Raw genomic sequence first — 16,202 nt, forward strand, 5'->3', positions numbered from 1 at the left:
GTAAAAATCCCAACTGCTCCTAACCGTCTGGAGCCAGTGAGGCATCTTCAATTGGGGTTTATTGCGAGACTGAAAGTGATAGGGAGGGGAAGGAGATAGCAAAGAGGAAGGTGGGGAAATACCTGGCTATTCAAATCTGGCCACTAAACACGGCTGAAACTATTTCAAGCAAAATTTAATTTCTGAATTGTAGTCTAACACCGTGACAATACTGGGAGAATCTTCCGCTCTGAAATCAGTTTATAATGTTTTCTTTAAACAAAATGAGATATGGCATGGAAGCTTGGCGACTGTCGCCGAGGTTACGACCAAACTGCAAAGACAATCCAAGAAAGTTATGCGTTTGATATCTACTGATACATAATCTTCTTTGATTCCATTATTCATTTATTTAGAATCAACTCTTTGTCATTTACATATATAATAGTTATTAATATTCATACAATAAAGAAAGTAAAGAAAAATTATAAGATTATGTAAGTAAACAAAACATAAGAAAATAATATACATTAGTACAAAGTAAATGAAAGAAATTAAGAAAAACAAAATATCTGTTATTTTGGTGGTCTTGCTAAGATGTTTAATTTGTACAGTGTATTTTTCAATAGAGGCATATTAAAAACATCAGCTAACATAGCTTAAGATTTACCAATGGCGTGGAATCTATTCAAAACAGAATTGTAGCTTGAAACAGTAGTATAATTTAAAAAAAAATAATAAATACTAGGACGCCTTGACCTAACGGTAGGAAAATGGAAGTCTATCAACATTAACCACTGGATCTTATTTGGCTCGATTTTGGCCAATTGCAAACGCCCGCGAGATCACGCTGGCCAAAATGTGGGCAATTCGAAGAGATATTTTAAAACATTTATTGGCATTATTTCACAAGCTCAAGCTAGTGGAATCTTTGATTAATCATCAAGCTAACTTAGTAGTATAACACTCCTAGCGCTTAAGGCTGAAATTGATTATATAGCAGAACGCTTAAGGCTGACATTGATTATAAAACAGAACGCTTAAGGCTGAAATTGATTATATAGCAGAACGCTTAAGGCTGAAATTGATTATATAGCAGAACGCTTAAGGCTGAAATTGATTACACAGCAGAACGCTTAAGGCTGAAATTGATTATATAGCAGAACGCTTAAGGCTGAAATTGATTATATAGCAGAACGCTTAAGGCGATGCCATACGTAGTAATGCAAAATAATGTGGTTTTTGGTTTGAGAATTTGGTCGCCTAGAAATGTTTCAGATGCTTTAATTAAATACTGCGAGTAGAATACATCTTGACCTTTAAAATAATAGAGTAGTTTTTAGGTAAGTCTTTTTATAAGCCCAGGAAAAAATGTATAAAGCCTATGAAAACTGCTTTAAAGTTCAAAATCTCCTACTTACGAACCCATTTTCGGTTATGATTTTATTGTATAATGTGGCGAATTTAGTTATTTATATAATGATCGGAAAACAATATTTATTCCTGTACATCCACATAATAAAATAAAAGGCCCTTTTTGGCCATGTTTTTTTCTTGCATAAATCAAAACAGGCGGATTATGTTAAGCGGGAATTTAAACCTTATCGCCATCTAAAAAAAGGGTTGTTATTGATAGCGTCTCAATTTAAAATATTACACGACGTAGTGCATCGCCTTAAGGCTGAAATTGATTATATAGCAGAACGCTTCAGTGGTTAATATATATTTATATTAATGTTGATTATTACTATAAATATTCAATTATAACTTTAATTTAAAGTAATTAATAAGATTTTTGGCATCAATTCCGTTGTAAGGAATATTTCAATGTGTGTTTTTTTTCAATTTCGATGTCGTTGAACATGAATTAAAAAGTTACGGAACAAAAGATTTATTTCATTTCTTAAATTAAAATATATTCTTGGATCCATTTATCCCATTTCTCGCCGACAATTTCCTGACTGTCAATAAAACCCTTAATCTTACTATACAAACTTCTTGAATTAAATCGGCAGGGTGTTTGGGAAGCCACCCTTAAAAAAACAACAAAAAAAAAAATTTATAAGGTTTTGTAATTAATTAACATTTGAAAGCCTTAAAACCGTGGATTCTTTAGATATTCGTGAGTAAACTTATCGAATTATAAGGCTCAATCAAATTGTATTAAAAAAAAAATACAGTACAAATTTTTATCACAAATAAATTATTAACTTAATACTCCGATTGACAATATAAATTATAACCGTCGGATATCTGATACATATATAAAATATTTATTACCTTATTGACAACCCTCTATTATTGCAATTCATTTCCTTTCATGTTCCTGATAGAGTCACACGAAGCAAAGATATCTTTATATGCAACAATAATGTATCAAAATAATGATAGACAACATATGTAACCAATTGGAGAAGTAAAAGTTATTTTTAATAGCACCGAAAGAACTCGTTCATATTTTGATTCGTGATTTTGATTATAAATTTTAGTTATCATATGTTTGTGTTTCTTTAGTGTTTACTAGCTGTCTGTCTGTGCAGATAAAGAAACACGTGTGTTGCTTTTACGTGCAACAGATGGCGTTGTTTTCCAAAGAGAGCAAGTTTTTTACCTTTCACTTGTGAAATCTATATAATATAGGTATATAAAAACACACGCTTATTCGAAGGCAATATTATGTCAAAATTTAAAAGCGATCGGAGAAGAGCTTTCGAATATTTAATTTTGAATAAACGAAATTTCATATTTTTATTTATATGGATAGATTGTTTTTTTACATTGTAACATTTTTTACATTAGAATTTTTAACCTCAAAACTATCAAACTAGAAAAAGCCTGTATTGGTTTTACACTGTTTGAATTGAACCATTGTAATCCTTTTTTTCTTCAATTTTTTCTGTGTATTTAAAGGTACTTGTAAATAAAAACGTAATAAATATTTATTTGATCGAGAAATGCGGTAAAAAGACTCAAAATAATTAAGTAATAATAATTCATAAATAATAATTATTAGCAAAAAATCATTATGAAACTCCAATAAAATTTTACGCCTAGTTCCATTTGTCATAATATTTTCCCAGTACCTAAACAACCGAATTTCACTTTATTTTATTTAATTAGTAAAACTCTATTAAAAATGTTAAAAAAATATTATTTACGTTATTTATAAGTTCTGCAAACATACATTTTTATATTTTTCGGCGTTCAAAGCCATCAGCAAACTGTGGTTAGCTCGAACAGAGGCGCCTTATTTCAAAGATCTTTAAAAGGATTTATTAATATTTTTGGTAAAAACCAAATTTCTTAGAAAATTAATCGCGATAAATAAAATTATTTTTTTATTTTCGAAACACTTACCATTAAATTATGTTTCCCCTTTTTAACTGTATGTGATAATGGCAGGTTCGTCTTAAATCTCCGTTTAAACCGTTAAAAAAATTATGCTTTGAAAAGGAAATTTAAAAATACGAATGATAGAGGGAATGTACTAACATTAAAAAACATATTAAAATTAATAGGCCTAAGCGACTGCCGTGAAAATATTTAAAAGGATACGACTTATTCAAAATACGCCAAAAACTCGATATCCGAGTTAAGTAGCACTTAATACTTTTTTTTCAAACCTAAATATGACAAAATCAGGTAATTTTTTTATTACTTTCGGGGTAATTAAAACTTTATCAACTGCACCTGAAACTTAAAATATCTTAAAAAAATAACACAGATTTTTTATGTGCTTAAAAACGTAAAGTGTTCGACGGAATTATGTTATACATATGTCGGTAGAAATTCGAAATGCTGGGTCTTAATTCTTTTTTATAATTTTTAATGATTCATTTATATAATCTTTAGACCTTTTATAAGAAGTATTTAAAAAAAATGGGTGCTTCTACTTCACTCAAAAGCAGACAAATTAAATTACGAATACTGTGTAGGGTAGAAAAAATGGTATATATTTGATAATTCGTCCATTTATCTTCCTCTCTTGTCTACCGCTAATCAACCGTTTCTAAGGGCCAATGATTGATTGGATATCGATCTTAATGTACCAAAGCCGAATGCTGACAGTGGGAAAAAAGGTTCTAGTTGTATTTCATTCAATGTTATTCCTAGCGAATTTATTTTCAGAACAGGTACTGCTCGGTTTTATTTATTTTTAATAATTAGTTTTTAATTATTTTTAATAATCTTCTTCTTTTGTATGGTGGGGGGGGGGGTCAGAGGGAGACATCTAGGTTGCGAGCCAGTCTAGGGCCTCAAGCGTCGCCATGTGGACCTTATCAATCCCGCCAGGGAATGAATGGAGCTGGCATTCGTTGACCACATGTAATATTTTACGTCGAGTAATAATATTTTAATTTGGAGATGTATAAATTGATTATAGTGCTAAACAGCCAATGAATTCACCTATATTTAACTGTTTATCCTATATTTTTAGGATATACAAAAAAATATAAAAATGCGCTAATTCTGCGAGTCGAAAATGGTATATTATGGCGAGCGATCACTCAAGACGTTTTGCAAACATGGCATAATATGCCGAAAATCACGCGAGTGGTAATAACTAGATAAAAATTTGGCTAACGTAGTGATATAGAACCTGTGAGTGATGAAGAAGAGTAATATTACTAGGTTGACGTTAATAATTATTAAATTTAAGAGGTATATTATTATCGGTGACCGGATAAATCATCACAATGATAATTCATCACATCTTTAAAAAGTTATATACATTCATGGAAAGTGATGAAACAAAAACTTTATTAACTGGGTTAAGTAGGTTAGGTTAGGTTAGGTTAGGTTAGGTTTAAAAAAATTTTTTTTTTTCATCGTTTCTAATTACTTTATATCACTTTTTAAAAGTGTGTTGAATTGTCACTGTGTTGAGTTATCGTGGAACCCTTATTATCTACATATTTAAAAATGAATGTTTATTTGTTTGTCCCTTATAAACTCAAATACTACTGAACCAATTTTGCTGAAAATTTCCAAGTTTTTTCTTACACTAATCTGCTCTAAGTGTTTAGAGAGCGGTTTTTTCTTACACTAATCTGCTCTAAGTGTTTAGAGAGCGGTTTTTTCTTACACTAATCTGCTCTAAGTGTTTAGAGAGCGGTTTTTTCTTACACTAATCTGCTCTAAGTGTTTAGAGAGCGGTTTTTTCTTACACTAATCTGCTCTAAGTGTTTAGAGAGCGGTTTTTTCTTACACTAATCTGCTCTAAGTGTTTAGAGAGCGGTTTTTTCTTACACTAATCTGCTCTAAGTGTTTAGAGAGCGGTTTTTTCTTACACTAATCTGCTCTAAGTGTTTAGAGAGCGGTTTTTTCTTACACTAATCTGCTCTAAGTGTTTAGAGAGCGGTTTTTTCTTACACTAATCTGCTCTAAGTGTTTAGAGAGCGGTTTTAATGGTAGAAGAAGTCTCGGACGCCCAAAGAAGAGTGATTTGTTTTTGGGGTACTATGCCGTGTTGCGCTACCTCCTTCTTTAGCCAACGTTTCGGACAGCATTGCAGTGTCCATCATCAGGGCAGATGTGTAATCTATTACACATTGTCCGTAACGTTGGCTAGCGAAGAAGGTTGCGCAACACGGCATAATACCCCAAGAACAAATCTCTATAATCGATATAATGTAGTTTACAGTAGTAATAATGTGGTATACAGTAGTGAATGGTGGAAGTCGGGGACGCCCGATGAAGATATGGCACGATCTAGTAAAACAAAAACTTATGAAAGTAAACTTTTCGATTCGTTGTAATAAAATCGTTTCCACATCAAAAATGGACCCAGTTTGCATGTACACTAGAATTCACAACTTCAAAGCCGGGTACAGGTAATGTAGATTATTTATAAATTCAACGCTTGAAGGGCTATTACGAACACAATACAAAGTGTTCGAGGGTAATTGGCGCTAAATTCGGGAGGTGTTCTACATGATGGTAGAAGTAAAAAAGATAAATAACTTTTATCGAAGTTCCAATTTTAATATTCCCAGGCAAGAATATTTATTTTTCCATACAAACAATGCAACTTTTTTTTAAATCTAAAAACTACCTTAAAACGTTGGAAGTCTGAAAAATATATTTATCTTTTTCCCTGTACTATCGTGTAGAATCACTACCGAATTAACGCACTTTACCCCCGGACACCCTGTATACAAGTGAAAATTTGGAGTAATGCAGAAAAATAATTTCATTTATTTATTCATATTCTCCAACAAATGGTTATACACCATAGACATATGAATATTAGTAGACCTGCCCTAAGTGATTAAAAGCGTATTATCCCCACTCCCCATACCGGTTCCATTGGAGCCGGCTGTGCTCGCGTATGGCCTCAAGTGAAATTTGAAAACGTGACGTCATCATTCTTGTGCGAACTATGGTCGAGGCATCATCGGTTCATTTTACGAAATAACACGGCAAAATGTTGACTTGTACTATGAAAACTTGTAAAAATAGATTTGAAAAAGAGAATAAACCCAATTGTCGTATTACATTCCATATAAAAGCATTATTTTACTTTATTTTAAGCATAATCACATCGTATAATATAGATCAGTTTTAGAAACATATACTATCACATCGAGAAACGTCTGGACGCGAAACACAAAGCTGGTTGGTTGCTGGGAAGTAAATTATGAACATTTATAAAAGTGTCTTAACTAAATACTTAAACGAAATATTCGACTCTGAAAAGGGAACCGAATTTTTTTGCCGAATTTGGACTTCGCAAATTTGTTCATAACGTGGCGAGTAATTTGCGCTCCCATGTAAAAATGTCTATTCATTCAAAAGCAGATTTTACTTTTAAGAAGTAAATGGTAATATTATAATGCGAGATGCCTATTTACTGTCAGATTGATTTATTGACTAATCACAGTCAGCCTTACTCCCTTCGTTCTTCAACAGTTGATTTTACCCCTCGCCATTATCTTCTCGTCTATTAATTCCTATGTCTGTGTAATACACCAATAAATTAGGAGAATATTACAATATTGAGGTACATATAAAAAAGTCATGATTGGCATAAGGAAGATTATTAGGCTCATTAAATCAGGGCTGTCTATAACACCATTATCAAATTAAAACATAAAAATCAAGCGGGAAACAGGTCTTCCGTCCCTTAGTACTATAGGATTCATATGTCTTATACTGATTTATAAATGTGGAAATTCTAACTATACAATTGTAAATGTTCTCCAAAATGCCCTGGAAAGAATCTCAGACTTGTGATGTCCCAAAAGAAACCATTCATCTGTTCCGAATGCTACTACTAATGTTATCTAAATTGACCCTGGTAATAAATTATATCTTTGCGATTCTTTCAAGGATAAAGAAACCATCCTGTCACTTCAAATGCAATCAACAATTTTCTCAAAATTTGTTTTGACAGCATCGCCATTCCATTGTAAGAATATTATGTACTAAACACACAATTTGGCTGTCTTGAAACGGGAATCCTTCCCAGTTGGACAGACAAACGTTCATTTTGTTTTGTATTGTTTGTAATTTTAATATATATATATTTATAATATTTGAAATTAATTATGAATTTTATCGAAAAATATAATTAAAATACCGACTTCTGAATCAAATACTAAAGGCATTGGCGGAGGGAAGGCGTCCAGTGATCCTTCCCAAGCAAAATTAGGGAAATAAAATGAAGAGGCTGTGTAAAATCAGGCTTGTTTTTTTGCCGGAGGCCGGTAACAAAAGATACCAGGGGACCTAGCACGGTCTCTGGATAAAACCCTATATTAACTAAATTCGTCATGTATGGTTAGGTATCAATATCGGATCGATAGACTTAACTTCCAACGATTTTATATCGATATTTCTAGCCGATAGCGGAATCGATATTGATACGAAATAAATAAGATTGTTTTGCAATAGCAACTCTGGCAAATTAGTCCATGGATTGACATTCCTAAAGTTGATTTGTTTGTTTTTAGTTGTGTGTATGAACAACTTTTGTTTGTGCACAAAACTTTTTGAACAATGTCGTTTGTAATGCAAAATTACTGGCTTAATATTTTTAAATAGTATAAAACAAGACACTTTCCGCATATGTCTGTCTGCGCACACGCAACTGATTTTGATATTGTTTTATCATTTAAAGAATTTTTTCCGGAAGGTTTATATTTATAAAGCATGCATATTGTATTAATTGAAAGTAGGAAAAAGTCGAACGATGCTGTGTACACGTTAGCTGGTCTGTAATACTGATAGATGATACTGTATTATTAATGAAATGTCAAGAACTAGTTAATAAATTTGCAAATGAAGTCATAAATACTTTTTTTAATTTTAATTTTTTTTATCACTATTTTTTTATTTATTTAACGGCAATATAAAGTAAAGTAACAAAGATACAATGTTAAGTGAAATAAAAATATAAAGTGATGTAGTTTGTTCTTAGTCCTCCTCACTAGGTATTCCTATTACGAGGCGCACTGTAGGTTGTTGTATATAATTTAAAAAAAAGTATTTATGTTTGTTGTCTGTAGGTTGCGTTGGGGTTACTTCATAAATTTAATGATTTCCTCATTTTCATGTTTAGTTAGCCATAATTTGATGTCGTTTTTAAACTTTTCTATTTCCATGGTGTTTTAATTTCAATAAGAAGGGCATTATATAATTTTATATCATGGAAATAGTGAGTTTTCTGGCCGAAAGATTAATTTTGGAATGTTTAGTAGATTTGAGGATATCGTCCTTGTAGTGTAGGTGTGTTGTTTTACATGGTTTAGCATGGTTAGCATGGTTTTACAATAACCTAAACTTAATGCAAAAGTGTCCTACACTCTCTGCCTCAAAGAAAATACCTGAATACTACGTTAATATTAAAATCGAGGACGAAAAAAGTAACATTGTAAACTGTATATAACGTGATCATTTTTGCACTGTAATCACCTCTTCTACTGAAATTAAATATGCCGGGTGATTTTTGATCAAAACAAGTGGAATAACCACTATACAGAGCTAGTAAAGAGAATCAGGAAATGTACATATACAAGTATATTTATTTATTAGGAAGAAATATTTTACACGTGAAAATTAATAAAAATGTGTACCATGACATTGATCACTCTTTGCTTATCTACAGCATTATAGGTTGGGGAGGATCTTACAAAACAAATTTAAACTCAGTAAAAGTTTCGTAAAAAATCATCATAAAAGTAATAATTTCAAAAAAAATTACTTTTGAAACAGTTTCTAGTACCAAATGTGGATTACATTTAAGCAAGCTTCCATTATCAAAAGTGTAAAGAAAAATATCAAAGAATGTCCAAAATTTTACACTGAATATGGAAATAAATTTTTTACACCTAATTTTAAAACAACACAAATGCAAAAAAAATATATCAATTTTGTTATTACAGTACGAAAAATAGTTTTGAGAATTATATTTAAATGCCAACTTACCCACCCCTCAAACGAACTATTTGCTAAAATTAGGGTCTTAGATATTTTCCAGTTATTTATTAAGATAAGCTTGTGCTACAATAAGAAAAAAATAACCTGCTGGTGTCTCCGTAACATCAAGCACACACCCGCTTTTCGTTGAACCTGGATACGTGCTCCCTAAAACTAGAACAACATTCGCCATGGACAATTCTGGTTCATCGCTCCTTAAATATACGATGTTTTAAACACCGACATAAAGTCAAATAATTCTATATCCTTTTTTACTATCCGTGTTCAACATTGGCTATTTGAAAATAATTCATCAGTACCTAACACTGTTATTACCTAACTCTATCATTTATTTAGTTTTATCTTTATTTCTATTTCTAATATGGTTCTATAATGATGTGAATTTTTTTAGTTTAAGTTTTACCATAAAAAATTCCTTTTCCGTTATATTTTGTTAAAGTTATTCTTACATGAATCATGTGCGACTGCCATAATTCAAACATTAACCTAGTGTGGTAGTTGGGAAAATTACCAAAATTGTAATTTTCGAAATTTTTATAAAAAAAAATTTTCCAAGCCATAAAAATTGGAATCTTAATGATTTTTCATTTATTTTGTATCAATATCGGTTTGCCTATCGGCAGCGCAACCGTGCTCGAAATATCGATATAAAATCGTTGGAAGTTGAGCATATTGACCTGATATGGTTCAGTTATCAATATGACCGGTGCTAGCCCACGGGAGGACGCCTTGTATCCTTGACGAAGACGACTTGTAGCAAGAACTTCCTTATATTTTTGGACACTTCTATAGAAGATGATTTTCGACCTTAATCTCTTATATAGTAGATAGTAGTTTTTAGTACTAGATTAATATCGTGTGATGCGCTATAAATATAAACTGATAATATTTAGATATCGGAAGAGTGTTATTGAAAAATAGGTAACCTACCATGTTGACAGTTGCATTGAATAATTATTTAAATAGATGCTTCCGTACATAAACCTTGGAATTTATACGTTTTATAAAATTACACGATTAGCATTTTAATTTCTACGAGAAAATATATGTTAAAAAATCTCACACCTAATGTTAACGTTGACAATTAGCTTTGAAATAATAGGCATGCTCCAGCAAAATCAACTTTTTTAATTTGAAATTTTTATGGACAATACCGAAATATGTTAAACTTAAGGTAGTTATAATTTCACTGGACTGCCAAATTAGTGTAGCCATACACACAACAGAGCTCGTACACCAACTTAATATGTTCTGCTATCATGTAAGGGTGAAGTGAAATATTGATGTCGTTTTAAATTATATTTATTCAGAAAGATCATATTAAAATTTATCTGTCATTATTTTTATGACTTAGTTAATTTCTTCATTTACGTACGTGCTGACTGGGTGTCACTCATAAAATTGTATCACTATATATTTACGCACATACCATTTATCTGTCTGTGATACTTCTTTGTAATTAATAAACATGGACTTCGATAATAGCAAAACGCAATAGAATTTTTGTGACGTTTCATAACTCGATAAGGTATCAACTAGTTGAAAGAACGGAGCTTATCATGATATATAATTATGTTGTTGTTGAGAATTTAGCAATGAACATTGTGAACGTTTTTTGGTTTTTGTCTGCTGAAGATGTGGTGCTGATTTCTAACAGTTGATTTCAAAGATTTACAGTCTTCATTGTCTAGTGTGTAGATGTACGCAGGTATGCAGAATGAGTAAATCTTGAATGTAAGTAAGTCTTAAAGTGGGATTAAAACCTATTTGGAGAGAACATGCAAACCATGTGCAATATAATTATGACTGTTGTGAATGAACATTACTTGGATATAGTTGATGAGTTTATTTAATTGAGAATTCGATCACTGGCGGTTAGTGGGGTTGAAAAAAGGAGAAAAAAAATTATGTATCTACCGCACCTACCTTCACTTAACTAAATCTAAAAAAAAAACCATGCACACTATTACCTATATCAAACTATAATACACACTCAAAAGATCGAACAAAGACCGTCAAATGCAAATTGGCCATACTAAATTAATCTAAATAGTATAATATGCCTATCTACATTATAAATTACAAAACACAACAAATCTTGGTCACTAGAGTTAATCGTAAATGATCGGTTATACTTCGGAAGTGTTAATTATTTGAGGCGCGCCTCAAACTAAATTACGCGCGCCCATGTCGTTTATCGTTCATTTCAGTTCCATCTGACTTCCTCACCCCCTCCGCCTACATAAAATCAGCGGCTCTTTGAGGCGGGCCCTATCCCAGCCTAACTAGTTATTTTTGTACTGTGTTGTGCATAATATATGCAATGTGCGCGCTGGGCGGACGGAAATCCACAAGCGGCCGGCGACGTCACATTATGAGTTACATTATAAAAACAAGCAGTCATAGTGATTGATATTCGAAAATATTAATGCAAATATTTAATATTAAGAAAAGCTGATGAGGATATTAAAAGAAAAGTGAATGCACGGAACATGGGTGAATTCTTTAGTTTCTAATAAAATAGGCAGTGAAGGGTAGAATTAGCTTAGGGAAGACAAAAGAAGCCCTAATGTAGTAGAAATGAGATACCTGAGAAACAAGGAAATATATTGTTTCGATAGCTCTTGAATATTTCCGGCCGCGAAATTCTTTTGTACGAAATATAGAAAGTAACTCTGAAAGGATGCCATTAGAATATTGAAAGTCCTACCTATAGTCTTGGTGACAGAATTGCAATAGCAACCTGTGATCAGTTGTGTGGTAGAAAAGGTACTGTTTTGGTACTTTCTGTCTCCTGGTGACAAAAGTAGGTGGGAAGTAAACTATTAGAGATAACAATCGGCTATATGCCCGAACATGTCTCATTCAAATTTCAAATCTCAACATTATGTTCAATAATGTTTAGATTTATAAAAATACAATGGATCGGGAGAGCCGGTTGAGGGCACCCCTTGTCATCGCCAGTGGAACTCTCGACCTATTGGCATCGTTTTACTCCACATTGGGAGAGGTGGATTTATAAGTCTATCACTCCTGTACTCAGTGACCCCCAGATTCCTACCCATCCCTCATGCCTTTTTCCTTACCAAAACTTCCTCTAATTAATTTTCCTTAAAAAAAATTCTCCACACAGCAGCCCAATATGACACAGGCAACGAGGGAAATTATTTGCCTCAGAGTCTCCAGTGTGGAGTAAATGTAAAAATGAACAAGGTTTAAAATAGAATGAGCAGCTGTAGGAGTGTCAGGAGAAAAATTGACACGACAGCGAATTGTAGAAGAAATCTTAGAAGATAATAGAAAGAATAGAAGACACGGTCAAGAGAAAATACTTGAGTCAGGTCATATCAAAAGTCAAAATAACAGGCTTATTGCTGACATACATTCAAAACACAAAATAATTTGTTGGATATTAAAACAAAATGATTCAAGGTTTAGTAAATAAGCGGTCACCTGATTCATTTGTTTAATGCATACACAAAGCGCCTTTATCAGCTCTTATGTCTGTAATATCAACTTCAATAAACTTATAAGAATACATATTTATGTTAAGTAGACACCAAAATAAATAAGATATTATTATTGTACGTGTTTTTAAGCAGGCATCAATATCATTCACCGCGCATGAGCACATAGTTTTTTTTGTTTGTCAATAAATATAATATTTTTGGAATTTTTGGATTCATTACATAATCATATAAATTATGTGATAAGAAATATTGTCTTTTTCTGCCGTTCAGCTATGGATAAGTATCCGCATTGTTCACCGCTATTTCATGTGCAAGCGACCTCTGTTTCTTATTCACAGCCAAAGACGCCATCTGTTGATAAAATAATTCAAAAGGTTGTATGTGATATTTTGAACTAAGCAGCATAGATTGCTTTATTGCTAGTTGTTCATAGCGTTTATAGAGTTGGTCAAGAGATGTCTCTAGTGTACAGGTGCGCCCCTCTAGTTCAGAACCGAGCTGAGCTAGAAGTTAGGTTTCTAAACAAATACAGATTTTAAGATCATAGCAGATAGAACGTTATCCTCCTAGCCATCCTTCCCAGCTCGTTCCCAATTATTTCAAGAGTTTCCAGTCTAAATAAAAGCAAAGTATTTTACTGTGAAGAAAGTGTAAATATTTACGAAAACAATTCACAGTATTTATTTAATTTTCATATACACGCTTATTTAAATTCTCGCACTAAAGTTATCTGTTGTTGTTACCAGGAACAGGGTAGTGTTAAGCCGTGGGGGGAGAGGAGGGAGGGTCGTATAATTTCAAAAATAGAATAATTTTTCTAAATATTGCCTTGGCAAGTTTGTCCTTTTTGATAGTCTAAACATCCGAGAAAAAATTATGAATGCCCAGCTGCTTAGATCTTGTTACTATTTATTTATTTATTCACGCAATGAAGGCTTTGAATGAATGTTTATGGCAAGCTGTTCAGGAAAACAATAATGAGTGTATATTACGGTTCCACGATAACTCAACACAGTGACAATTCAAGACACCTTTAAAAAGTGATATAAAGTCATTACGAACGATGAAACCTTCACCTAACCTAACCTAACCTACTTAACCCAGTTAATAAAGTTTTTGTTTCACTTTCCATGACTTAATTTTTTAAAGATGTGATGAATTATCATTTCCATGATTTATCCGGTCGCCTTATGGAACATAGAGAATATAATATAAAGATAATAATAATAATATTATGATTTATTGTCTTCCTTTCTTAGTTACATGTAGAGATAATGATATCCTTACTGGGATCTCCCGTGCTGAGGATGTCATTTACATATTATAATTTAATTATAAAAAAATAATATTACAACGAAGTAATATATGAATTTAATTATAAACATAAATATATCATGTACCATAATTTTTTCAGTTCAGTTTAGTAGATTCGGTTTTTAGTCTGTGTTTGATATCAGTATATTTTCTATTCAGATCTCCCTATAATAAGTATCCAGCTTTTTATTTGAGATTTAAATGTTATAATGTTGAGGTTTTTGAGTGACAGTGGTATTTTATTGTAAAGTTTATTACTATGATATAAGAAGCTTTTTTGCCCAAAAGTTGTATTAGTAGTTATTTGCTGGATAAGTTTTTGACCATGAGATCTCGTGTTTCTATTGTACGTGTTTGTTGTTATTTCTTGGGTTTTGTACTTGAATGTAATTGATTATAGATGTAGAATATAGTTGTTTAATTAACACGATGTTAAGATTGGTGAAGATTTCGTCAATGCTAGTTCTTACAGGAACTTCATTATAATTTTCATTATGGCTTTTTGAGTTTGAATTAGTGGATTTAGTATATTTTTATTTGTACTGCCCCATCCGATAATACCGTATTCTAACAGTGATTGACAGAGAGCCATGTAGATTTTGATTTGATTTGAAGTCTTTTTTAATTGCCACATTGCTGATAGTTTTGAAAACATTACTTAGTTTTTTAATTTTATTATCTAAATAGCTAATGTGATTTGGCCATTTTAAATTTCCGTCAATTTTTATACCCAGATACGTTATATGGTCAACGTTTTCTAATGAGGGACAATTACAATGCTCATTTAAGTGATGCGGGCTGTGAATTTTAAAGTTAAGGTTTTCTTCAGATTTTTTATTTTGAAAGTGTTGAATTTGGTTTTATTAACATTTAGTGTAAGTGAATGGTAGTCTAGCCATTTTTAATCCTTTTTAGTGTGTCTTCTGATTTCTTAAATGTTTCTATCCAATTATTCCCATTTATAAGGAGAACAGTATCATCCGCAATACTGATGATTTCTCCGTCACATTCTATGTGGCATAGATCATTAATGTAAATAAGAAACAGAATCGGACCAAGAATACTTCCTTGAGGCACCCCGAATTTGACATCAATACACTCACTGGTTATGTTGTTAAGTTTCACTGTTAAGTTTGTTGTTAAGTTGCAAGATAAAGTTTCCATGTAAGAAAAAAGACATTTTGTGGATCAGTTACAAATATTCTAATATATTGTTTTTTAGTTTGGTCACTGAGTGGTGGCGGTAAACATTGATTGAACTATAATTATGAATTAGACTGCGTAGCCTTTGAATAAGCGAATTAAAACAAACTAAACACCTAACCGTTTTGAAAAACATTTTTAATTAGAACTCAATGTATTACTCTGGGTCAAATGTTAAAATTTATATTTTAAAAAATCAAATGAAATACTTTACACCACATTTTATTCAATAATAATCTACATGTTTGAAAGCCTATGGCTTAGTAAGGCTTCGTATGAGTATTAACGAATTTTAAAATGAAACTGAAAAAATTAAAAGTATTGAAGAAAAAATCATGTTTGCTCACACCGGGGTTCAAACCTGTAAAAACCGAGAGTTTTAATTTATTTTTCCGAATTTTAATTTCACCACGATGGTGTAGGTACATTCGGCTTTGAACCAAAAGGTCACGAGTTCAGTTCCCGTGCAGTTATAAAAACATATCTGAGCACAAAACACTAAAATACAATCGCAGTTCTCTTTTAAAATTGATAAATATTTAGACAGTCAATAACAATCTCTTAAACGGTGACCGGATAAATCACCACAATGATAATTCATCACATCTTTAAAAAGTTATATAAAGTAATGGAAAGTGATGAAACAAAAACTTTATTAACTGGGTTAAGTAGGTAAGGTTAGGGTTATTTTTTTTCATCGTTTCTAATGACTTTATATCACTTTTTAAAGGTGTGTTGAATTGTCACTGTGTTGAGTTATCATGGAACCATAAAAACATATCTGAGTACGAAACA

The sequence above is a fragment of the Hesperophylax consimilis genome, chromosome 25 (genome assembly GCF_061612785.1).
Source record: "Hesperophylax consimilis isolate HC1 chromosome 25, BYU_Hcon_1.0, whole genome shotgun sequence".
Classification (NCBI taxonomy): Eukaryota; Metazoa; Arthropoda; class Insecta; order Trichoptera; family Limnephilidae; genus Hesperophylax; species Hesperophylax consimilis.